Genomic DNA, 7,903 nt, shown 5'->3' with positions numbered 1-7,903 from the left:
GATCTAACCTAACCTAACCTAACCTAATCTCTCAGTGCTTTGGATATCGAATGTAAACACAAGCGTATGCTGCCTGGATTGTATCATGCTTTCGAAAATAATATTTAATTATTTCATTAGTGCATTACATTTTATTACGTAGTATATTAATCGTATTAAATGTGCGACGTACAGTTTTACACATTTTAATGAGAAGCATATGATATAATTGGTTAGATTAGATTAAATTAAAACAAGCTGCTGTGATTTATTTAACGTAATAGGATTAATTTGACGAATGTGCAGCTATTGAAGTTACATGACATTTGTGGACACATTTTTAAATTAATCATGAGTGTCTTATCTCATCTCGATTATATGAAATTAAAATATAAAATATTTATGTATTCCACATTAACGTTATTCATTACAAGTACTTTTCTTATATCTCAATCATATTCAACCATTTATTTCATCGATGAAGCTTTTCATATATCGCAGACAATATGATACTGTGTGTGGAATTTTACACAGGTAATACGTGGCACAAAAATAATTTGCTCTCAAGTATTGTACGCATTTCTTAAAAATAAATCAAATTAAATTATTTTCAGAATCCAAACATCGCTACATTGCCAGGATTGTATTTTATTATAACTGCGATATTATCACCTTTTGATATGTGTGCGCAGTATTACATACATAAAATATATAAATTTATTTGAAACGTACTGAAATCTTTATCTTATTTATAATATTCATGATATTATAAAAGAAAATTGCAACTCTAATGAAACCGAGCGGTGGAATAATTGGTTGATACTTATGCTGGTCTACAATATTTACCCTTTTTTCACCATTAGACTTTTGGTGCTTTTTTTATTATCCAGATGTTATCTGTAAATATAGTACTCGTAATGTTGTTTCTGTATCACTGTAAGCATACAAAAATGATAGCATTTGCAGGTAATTATGTTATACTTATATATCGTAAGAAAGAGAAAATAAAATTAAAGTTGAATACTAAATGTGCTCTAAAGTAAATTTCATCTAAATAAATAAATGCATAAATGTGCGCCCCACATTCCTCATGAAAAAAATACATAATATTAATCTTTATGTATTATTTTTAGATTTGTTTTTTATTCTTTTAAATTCTCTAGATGCACTTTTCATTTCTGCTCTCTTTCTTTCCAACTACTAAATATACTACTAATCTATCATTTTTAATATAGATCTGTCATTTTTAGTGTACATTATTGCAGTAAGTGGAATAAAGAGCAAATCTTTTGGCACATTTAAAATGTACAGTAAAATCAGTTTTATCTGATGCGTTTTTTTCAATAGAAATATCTGAAAAAATTCGTACGTCTTTTTTAATTTTAATCTTTCTAAATAAAAATTAGAATAATAAATTTGCAAAATAATTTGCTTTAATATATTTTTATTGCAAACATATGAAGCAAAGTGCTCAAGGTGCATCACTATGAAAACATCGATAGAATAAAAAGTAGATCGTATACAAAAAAATTAAAATATTTACACTACATATTTGATATAGCATTTAATCGATATGTGCAGTAATACGATAAAATTTAATTTTCTCTCGAATTTTTTCACGAAATTTAAACTACTAAAAAAATATCAAATATTCAAATTGTTCAATAGTCTTGCGAAAGAAGCAGTTCTCGCTTTTCTAAAGAATCTTTAGAAAAAAAAGTACAAAAAATTCTAAAGAAAAAAAAAGGACAAAAAATTTTAAATCTCACATGGATATTTAATTTTATACTAATATTTTTAATGTAACACTTCATTTATAAAGATTTTATTTTGTGAAACGTTTATACATAAAAGTACAATGATTATACGGCTACTTTAATCTATTGTTTCATCTTCGCATGATTTTCGTTTATAAAATATTTGTGCCTCTGGATATTTTTCTCTGGAAGCTTTATGCAATGTGTGTAACCTAAATCTGTTAACGTACAAGTATTAGAGTAACGGAATAAGCATATGTAATTGGATTAAAAATACGTTTCTTACATGAATTTTTAATTACATATTTTATCATACTACAAATAAAAAAATCATTCTTGCGCGACGTGATTCTAACAATTTACCGACATGCTCAAAATGATGACTTTACCGGCAGTCGAAGTATCTGGACTACGTAATTCTGGCGTTTAACGCGAATGCAGATGGCAATACTAAACAGCAAAAAAGATGGCCGCACTGTGTGAAACGCGAGGCGCGAAATATTGCATTTCGTATATCGTTCTTTGCGAAAAAAATGTGCGAAAGAGTTGTACACTTATTCACGATTAATAGTTCGGTGTTGATGAATACAAATCGACGCAAGTATAATTTGTCGTGCATTGCATATTTCTTCAAATTCTGTACATGCATCGTTTTCGAATCGTCCTGATCGCACGTTCCGATAATACAATGATCCCAAAAAAATCGTCGAATATATTTCGTACGATTAGAATCGTGCACAATATCGACTTTTATTTATTTGAAGCGCGATATATTTTTGTGCGGACATTTATCGAAAGGAATGCACGTGCTTCTCCAAATTGAGATGAGATAAGATTGCAAAATATCGAAGCTTTTATGCAATGTATGTGTGTCCTAAATCTAAAGGAGGACATCTGGAAAAATATCGGACAGCCAGAGAGCAGTGAGAGAGCCTGAGCAGCCAGAGAGATATGCGGTGAGTAATTTTGAAAAATTATTTATTATTTATATATATTATTTTCAAAATAGATACAGTGCTTATTATTTTTTCTCTTTTTCGATAATATATGTAATTTGATTAAAAATACGTGCTTTACATGAATTTTTAATTACATATTTTGTTATGTTACAAATAAAAAAATCATGCTTGCGCGACGTGATTTTAACAATTTACCGACATGCACAAAATGATGACTTTACCGGCATTCGAAAAGAATTTTGACTACGTAATTCTGGCGTTTAACGCGAATAACAGATGGCGATACTAAACAGTAAAGAAAGATGGCCGCATGAGTGAAACGCGAAGCGCGAAATATTGCATTTCGTACATCGTTCTTTGCGAAAAAAATGTGTGAAATTGTTGTACGTATTCGCGATTAACAGGTCGGTATTGATGAATACTAATCAACGCAAGTATAATTTGTCGTGCATTGGATATCTCTTCAAACTCTGTATATGAATCGCTCTCAGTCTTTTAAAATGCAAAACTAAATATTATAAGATTTGGCTTTGGAAAAGCGCGATAAAACAATCGAATCATTCGTAATTCATATCATTAGCATAATATACTATGAATTTTCTACGTTATATATTGAATCGAAATTGCGCGAAAGAGGAAAAAAAGAACAAGCCAATGAATAGACATTTCCATCCTTTACTAAAAGAAAAAGAAATTAAAAATATCTCTCAATTTTTTCTCTGTTTCTTCGGGCAAGTCTACATATATGACCAATATGATTAATTGATTCTATCATTATATATTTATCATTATGTGCTTTCAGAAATCAAAGTTGCGCGAACGTTGAGCACAGGAATGGCCATGCGCAGAAACGAATGCGCAGTGGTTCGGCCGCCATGTTGGCGCGTGACTGCGACGTCACAGCTACGTCACTGTACGTCATACGCGTCATACGCGACTCGGAGTCATACGCAGTTACACGGATCGTCGTACATCCGCATTTTTCGCATCTTTTAACCGTTTTTAAACGAATATCGCGAGTGAACGAGCGTCGAAAGTGTCCAAGGATGATCGCGCGACTTTCATAGTGTGTCGATGGAAACGCGCGACAGCGATTTTTGACGATATTCAGTGATGGCGTCATTGCGAAGATGGAGCGAAATTGCGTCGCGTTATTCGCGCCCTTGATGATGATTATCGGATGCGAGCGAGTATCGGGAGTGCCGAATAAAGTGTCGCGCGTTCGCGTTGATGATATCGTGTGGATTTGTGTGCATCAAGATCGGAATGGGACGTCCCGAGGCGAGCGAACTGTCCCGAGGAGCGGCCTGTGGAACAGCCGGTGAGTAGATTTGATTTATCATATTTGCATGATAATTCGTGCTCATTCGACGCTTATACAGCATCGCGATGTCCCGAATTACATTCGGACAAATCGGCATCATAATTCGATTCGGTACAATTCAAATAAAGTCGATCGCGTGAAGATGGTTCGGCTAGAAGCGATTTCAAATTTATTTTGTACGCGCGCGCAGTGCTGCACAGCCTATCTCGTAGGGCTGCCAACCGTCAAACGATACATTTTTTCAATCTAACCTAACCTAACCTAACCTAACCTCTCAGTGTCTTTGGATATCGAATGTAAATACAAGCGTATGCTGCCTGGATTGTATCATGCTTTCAAAAATAATATTTAATTATTTCATTAGTGTATTACATTTTATTACGTAGTATATTAATCGCATTAAATGTGCGACGTACAGTTTTACACATTTTAATGAGAGCATATAATATAATTGGTTAGATTAGATTAAATTAAAACAAGCTGCTGTGATTTATTTAACGTAATAGGATTAATTTGACGAATGTGCAGCTATTGAAGTTACATGATATTTGTGGACACATTTTTAAAGTAATCATGAGTGTCTTATCTCATCTCGATTATATGAAATTAAAATATAAAATATTATGTATTCCACATTAACGTTATTCATTGCAAGTACTATATTACTACATTACAAGTACTTTTCTTATATCTCAATCATATTCAACCATTTATTTCATCGATGAAGCTTTTCATATATCGCAGACAATATGATACTGTGTGTGGAAGTTTGGAAACACAGGTAATACATGGCACAAAAATAATTTGCTCAAGTATTGTGCGCATTTCTCAAAAATAAATCAAATTAAATTATTTTCAGAATCCAAAAATTGCTACATTGCCAGGATTGTATCTTATTATAACTGCGATATTATCACCTTTTAATATGTGTGCGCAGTATTACATACATAAAATATATAAATTTATTTGAAACATACTGAAATCTTTATCTTATTTACAATATTCATGATATTATAAAAGAAAATTGCAACTCTAATGAAACAGAGCGATGGAATAATTGGTTGATACTTATGCTGGTCTACAATATTTACCCTTTTTTCACCATTAGACTTTTGGTGCTTTTTTTATTATCAGATGTTATCTGTAAATATAGTACTTGTAATGTTGTTTCTGTATCACTGTAAGCATACAAAAATGATAGCATTTGCAGGTAATTATGTTATACTTATATATCGTAAAAAGAGAAAATAAAATTAAAGTTGAATACTGAATGTGCCCTAAAGTAAATCTCATCTAAATAAATAAATGCATAAATGTGCGCTCCACATTCCTCATGAAAAAAATACATAATATTAATCTTTATGTATTATTTTTAGATTTGTTTTTTATTCTTTTAAATTCTCTAGATGCACTTTTCATTTCTGCTCTCTTTCTTTCCAACTACTAAATATACTAATCTATCATTTTTAATATAGATCTGTCATTTTTAGTGTACATTATTGCAGTAAGTGGAATAAAGAGCAAATCTTTTGGCACATTTAAAATGTACAGAAAAGTCAGTTTTATCTGATGCATTTTATTCAATAGAAATATTTAAAAAAATCTGAAAAAATTCATACGTCTTTTTAAATCTTATTCTTTCTAAATAAAAATTAGAATAATAAATTTGCAAAATAATTTGCTTTAATATATTTTTATTGCAAATATATGAAGCAAAATGCTCAAGGTGCATCACTATGAAAACATCGATAGAATAAAAAATAAATCGTATACGAAAAAATTATAAAAAAATAGGTCGTATACGAAAAAATTAAAATATTTACACTACATATTTGATATAGCATATTTGATATATTGATTTGTTTCATGATATATTGCAATAATTAAAGTATGATTACTGATATAATCTGCCATGAGACTACAGAGAAAGCCAGCTTTAATTCTTTATTTTGTTCAATATTTTTAATAATATAATAATTAAATTAAAGTTCTATGAAAATATGCTTGAAATACTAAATAAAAAAGATTGTTTCTTATGTACAACCTTATAAAGTTTAAGTAAACAAAAAATCATTGTTAATAATATACATATATAAATTGATAATTAAATAAAACAATTAATTAATTAATCGACACAATCCACGTTTTTTTTAGCTTTATGTCTAACATATATATATATATATATATATATATATATATATATATATTATATATATTTTTATAAATAAAAAATGTTTCTTTCTAATATAAATTAAATAAAAAGTATAATATGCCTTTAAATACTTTATATTCACACTTATTGCAATAAACCAATAAAGAATGCTTTTACATTCCTCCTTGTACTTTGGCATACATATCCTTTATGCCAATTATCTCGCAACATGCTTTTATCGCATGATGACAAACAAGCCCATTATCCTTCATGAATTTTCTTTACAAATATATTTATATTCTCAAACTGTGTAAAGAAATCATCTAACAAAAACTGAAAAATACAAAGTGATATTAAAAGAGAAGAAATAAATTTTATATTATATAGTATTGACAAGTATTTTCTTACCAGTGTGTTCCTTATATGTAGGAATATACATTAATCTTTGACCAGCCCTATTTTTAATCGTCTTTAGGGATGCTTTGGCTTTTGATAACGCAAATCCAGCCAATCCATTTCCATTCCCAGTTACTATAATAATACTATAATAATGAATTGATTCTAGTCTTACGTGCTAAATTACTGGTCATACAAGTTATCATTTTGTTTTCCAAAATCCAGGTTTCAAAACTTTCAAATGTATCTGCAGAAAACAAAGATATTAATTATATAAGATTCTAATATTTAGAACTGAAACATCAGAAAAAAAAATTGAAATAGACATCGTATCACGTGATTTTTGTATGTGTGTAATTTAACCATTATAATCCAATAATAGCATAAATATTAACCTTTTCCAATAAGATCTGATTCAATGCTTCTGCCATCCATTGTAACACTCCTCCAACCACATTCCAATGGCGATAATTTTATTTGCATTGGTCTGGTCTGACTTTGTGGTAATTCCATAAGTTTTTGCTTTCTTTCAAGATTTACAAGCAGTTTTAGCTGTTGAATTAATTCTTTTCCTCTAAACACAGAAGTGTTCAGACCAGGAAATTGTATCGAAATTTTTCCCATGCCAATAATTTGCTCCTTATTTAGGTCTCTCTTTTCACTACTCTTCTTGCTCTACCTCTGCGTCTTCCTGCATTACTGATACTTGTCACACCCTTTCATAATTCATCTTCAGGTCCTATAGAACAAAAGCACAGTGAAATACAAACTATTTTCTACTGTAAATATAAACTATTATCAAAATGCTATATCCATAAAAGTTCTACTTACTATTCGCAAAGAACATAGAGTTTCTCACATTATTTAATAAAGTGACTATTTTTAATAAATGTGAATGACTGACAAGCAATAAATTAAACAATATTAAACAATAATATATACCTGAAAAAAATTTCATAATTTTATTAGAATTAAATTGATAAATTAATTTTAAATACATATATGTTAATTACATATAATGATTTAGAGACAATGATATATTTCATTTGCGTTACCATTGTTTACAGATTGAACATTTTTATCAAATTATTTACAACTCTACAAATATGTAGCATACGACAAGCCATTTTTAAAATCTATAAAACAAACAACAAAATTGTTCATAGTTTTCACTCTGTTTTGTCATAGTCTGCTTTTAGGCGATCTCTGAAAGCAATGCATCCTATAAACAAAAAAATATAAACATGAACTACGTAGTCAAATCTACGAATGTTTTCAATGGGTAACATAATTTCGGAGTATATTCCATGCCTCGTACACGAAATGTCGATAACAT

At 29.6% G+C, this 7,903-nt stretch overlaps 1 long non-coding RNA gene across 1 annotated transcript; it reads right to left on the bottom strand.

Annotated features, from left to right (window-relative positions):
- Window positions 1-6,487: 6,487 nt before the first annotated feature.
- LOC112638344 lies at window positions 6,488-7,520 on the bottom strand. The gene is made up of 4 exons (XR_003122957.1): window positions 7,399-7,520; window positions 6,963-7,306; window positions 6,580-6,814; window positions 6,488-6,504 (listed from the first exon to the last, which is right to left on the bottom strand). It is a non-coding gene; the product is annotated as an uncharacterized LOC112638344 (long non-coding RNA).
- Window positions 7,521-7,903: the final 383 nt, after the last annotated feature.

The sequence above is a fragment of the Camponotus floridanus genome, unplaced genomic scaffold (genome assembly GCF_003227725.1).
Source record: "Camponotus floridanus strain SB8 unplaced genomic scaffold, Cflo_v7.5 scaffold100, whole genome shotgun sequence".
Taxonomy (NCBI): domain Eukaryota; kingdom Metazoa; phylum Arthropoda; class Insecta; order Hymenoptera; family Formicidae; genus Camponotus; species Camponotus floridanus.
The sequence above is the reverse complement of the archived record's forward strand: the minus strand, read 5'-3'. Positions and strand labels throughout refer to the sequence as shown.